This window comes from Ceratotherium simum, chromosome 23 (genome assembly GCF_057802395.1).
Source record: "Ceratotherium simum simum isolate JZ-2026a chromosome 23, ASM5780239v1, whole genome shotgun sequence".
Taxonomy (NCBI): Eukaryota; Metazoa; Chordata; class Mammalia; order Perissodactyla; family Rhinocerotidae; genus Ceratotherium; species Ceratotherium simum.
This window is the reverse complement of record NC_141922.1, coordinates 23,586,386-23,590,337: the sequence shown is the minus strand read 5'-3', so window position 1 is coordinate 23,590,337 and position 3,952 is coordinate 23,586,386. Positions and strand designations below refer to the sequence as shown.

At 34.9% G+C, this 3,952-nt stretch overlaps 1 non-coding gene across 1 annotated transcript; it reads left to right on the top strand.

Annotated features, from left to right (window-relative positions):
* The first annotated feature begins 3,414 nt into the window (after positions 1-3,414).
* Positions 3,415-3,544, top strand: LOC147913988 (small nucleolar RNA SNORA31). The gene has a single exon (XR_015555996.1). It is a non-coding gene; the product is annotated as a small nucleolar RNA SNORA31 (small nucleolar RNA).
* Positions 3,545-3,952: the final 408 nt, after the last annotated feature.

Sequence of the window (3,952 nt, the reverse complement as noted above, 5' to 3'; positions counted from 1 at the left end):
GGCGGATCTTATGCCAATGAATATCCTCTTTTTTGTTTATATGAAAATATCTATCTTTTCTTCATTTTTGAAGGATGGTTGGTATATTGCGTCTTGATTAACAATTTTTATCTCTCAACACTGGATATGTCATTCTGATGTCTTCTGGCCTCCTTTGTTTCTGATGAGAAGTTGTCTATTAATCACATCATTGTTGTTCCTCTGTAGGTAATTATAATTTTCTCTTATTACTATCAAGATATTCTCTTTATCTTTTGCTTTCAGTAGTTTGACTATGAAGTAATTATGATTTTCTTTGTATTTTCATTGCTTGATTTTTGGTGAGCTCGTTGGATATGTAAATTTAGAAAAATTGGGGGAAATTTAGAGTTATTAATTCCATAAATATTTCTCTGCCCCTTTCTCTACCTTCTTGCTGGAGTCCAATTATATATATGGTGGAACGCTTGATATTGTCCCACAGATTTCTGAAACTCTGTTGTTTTTTCTTCAATTTTTTTCCTCTCAGTTCTTCAGATAGGATAATTTCTATTGATTTATCTTGAAATTCACTCACTCTTCTTTCTGCTATCTCCAAACCACTCTTGAGCCCACTTAGTAAATTTTTCATTTTATTTACTTTTCAGATCTAGAATTTCCATTGGGTTCTTTTTACAGTTTCTATCTCTCTGTTGAAATTTCGTACCTATTCAATCATCAAGACTATATTTTCCTTTAATTCTTTTTTTTTTTTTTTTTTAAGATTTTATTTATTTTTCCCCCCCAAATCCCCAGTAGATAGTTGTATGTCATAGCTGCACATCCTTCTAGTTGCTGTATGTGGGACGCGGCCTCAGCGTGGCCGGAGAAGCGGTGTGTCAGTGCGCGCCCGGGATCTGAACCCGGGCTGCCAGCAGCAGAGCACACGCACTTAACCACTAAGCCACGGGGCCGGCCCTCCTTTAATTCTTGGATCATGTTTTCTTTTAATTATTTGAACATATTTAAAATGGGTGCTTTAATCTTCACTAAATCCAACCAGGGCCCTCTTAACGTCTGTTTATGCAGACTGCCTTTTTCCTAAGTATGGGTCATTCTTCCCTATTTCTTTGTATGTTTACTAATTTCAGTTGAAAACTGTACTTTTTAAGGAATATCTTGAAGCAACTCTGAATTCTGATATGAGTTTCTGAGGATTTTGGTGTTTTGTTCTAATAGATAATTAATTTGCCTAGACTCAAAACTATAAAGTCTGTATCAGCCATAGAATGTTCTTTGAATAGTAGATTTGTCATTTATCTTATTTCAGAAAAGTTTTTTGACATATAGTTGTAAATATTTGTTCTGTCCCATTGATTTTTTTTGCTCATTTGAGAACTACACAATTATACAAATGTTGGGTCTATTCTGCCTTTCACATTTTCTTGAATCGTTTCTTGTCTCTATTTCCACTTCATTATTTTTGCATCTCCTGTTGAACATGTATTTCCCACATTATGCTTTCTATAATATCTACTTGCTTTTATATTCCTTCTAATTCCATCTTTTTTTTCTGAAAGAGTTTTTCTAGTTCATACAGTTTCTTTCATCTCTCTTTTCATCTCCTTCTGCTGTCCAACTGTCTCATTCCTGAAATGTTTTAAGTCTTGGTTCCGCTATACTTTGGTCACGTCCCTAATTTCTTTTTATTGAACTTTAAATACCTGGTTTCAATTTTAATCTGCTTTGTGTACAAAAATGTATTTTTTCAATGTTTTTATTGTCCATGGAGATTTTTCTTTGTTTTCATCTTTTATCTTACAATATCTTTTCATAATTGTTTCTTTTTTGTTTGTTTGTTTAAATGAGACTATTAGGAGGAAGTTCTTTTGTGGAGGTTGATGGTAGGCTAGGGAAGCATTCCCAAATTCACAGCTCAAGGAATCCTTCTTCTGTGGTTATTGGGAAGTATTCCAAAACATGGCATTTTTGTTTATCTACTTCTCTGCCTTTCTGAGCTAAGCCTGACTCAGCAAACCTTCCCATTTCTATAATTTTCTCCTGTAGGGATCTATGGGCTTTCATCTCCAAAGTGTTACCCTCACCTGTACTTTGCCTTTACAGTTCTTTGTTGGTCTATGGCCTTTGTATCGCTTCCTATCTCACAAATAGTTGCATCTTCATTATCACTGGGATCAACATTATTCCCACCTTGATTAACATGAATTCTGTTCTACACAGGTTTTTTCAAGGAGGGTCTCTGTGCCAGTAAGAGGATATTTCTGGGATTCCTGACTCATGGGTGCTGCAGTACTGTTTGAATTTCCTGTGGTTTCTCTAGTGGTTTCCCACAGTTATTTTGCACTTACCCATGCAAAAAGGGACCCTCTGAAGACTGCTCTAATTTTTTTGCCAGTTGTTCTCAGATTCATTCACAGGCATTCCTTGAAGACGTTTTGGGTTCAGTTCCAGACCACTGCAATAAAGTGAATATTGCAATAAAGCGAGTCGCATGAGTTTTTTTGTTTCCCAGTGTATATAAAAGTTATGTTTACACTATACTGTAGTCTATTAACTGTGCAATAGCATTATGTCTAAAAAAACAATATATATACTTTAATTAAAAAATGCTATATTGCTAAAAAATGCTAACCATCGTCGGAGCCCTCAGTGAGTCATAATCTTTTTGCTGGTGGAGGGTCTTGAATTTTTTGCTAGTGGAAGTAAAAAATGCAATATCTGCAAAGTGCAATAAAGCGAAGTGCGATAAAATGAGGTGTGCCTTTACTTAGGTTTTTACTCTCTATGTGGTTTTCCCCTTTGGGAATAAGTTGACAATTTCTGGTTTCAAGGCACATAGGATCCTTCCATTGCTGCTCTGTCTGTTTGTCATTAATGCTGCAGAGCTGCTGGTCCCTAAAGGCACTCATCATTTGGATTGAAAAATTAACTTATTTCTTGACAAGTACTCAGAAAAGGCTGCAACTAGGTTCCATCTAATGGAAATTTCTGAGGCATATCACATGACAAGCCTGGGACAGGGAAAAGAACTCCAAATGTTCAAATGAGACTTCATTTTGTAATGTTAAATGCTATCCAACATTCAGAGGTCAGTACAAATGTTCCTTCAGGAAGTCCTCCTTGATTCTTGGGATTCCTTTCCACCTATGTATCTAAGATTAATCTCCTTCTCTGCATTCTCATAGTATCTCTTGTTACTCATCTTTTTTTACACCTTTATTATGGACGTTTCATCTTTTAATTTTTTCTATTTATATAATCATTCCTGACTAGATTTCAAGATACTCCAAGACATGTATATATTTTAATATTTTTTCATGTCCCCAAAGCCTGGTAGGCATTCAAGTGTTTCATTAAAGTCATTATCAAATATTTGTGAGTCCTTGTATGGAATGGGCACTGTTACGGAAGCTGAAAATTAAAAAATGAATAAAAATGTATCTATTTGACAGACCTGAAGCAGTTACTTTCTGCTGCTAAGGTTTCCACTACAGACACAAGAAAAAAGCGTCCTTATGCTTTCCGTTTGATTGTAGCAGACAAGATTGAATGGGGAAGCACAGGAGAAAATATGGAGAGAGAATTTTTGCAGCTCAGAAATAAACTTGTAAACAGTGAAAAGTCTTTTTTACTCCAAAAAAGAATCAAAGATTTTTGTTTAAAAAGAAGTAAATACAGAAAAAATAAGCACTGCTCTCAAAGAACTTTCATTCCAGTGGGATAATAAAAGCTAACACCTATATAGTGCTTACTAAGTGCCAGGCACTGGTATAAGACTTTCAGATATATGTTAACATATTTAATCCTCATAACAACCATACAATGTAGTAGGCACAATTATTGTCTTGGTTTAGATTTTTCGGAAGTAATTCCTGAAACAATGATTTATGTGCAAGTGGTTTATTTGGGTAATGATCCCAAAAAACCCAATAGGGAGTTGGAAAGTGAGATAGAGAAGGAAAGAAGACAATAA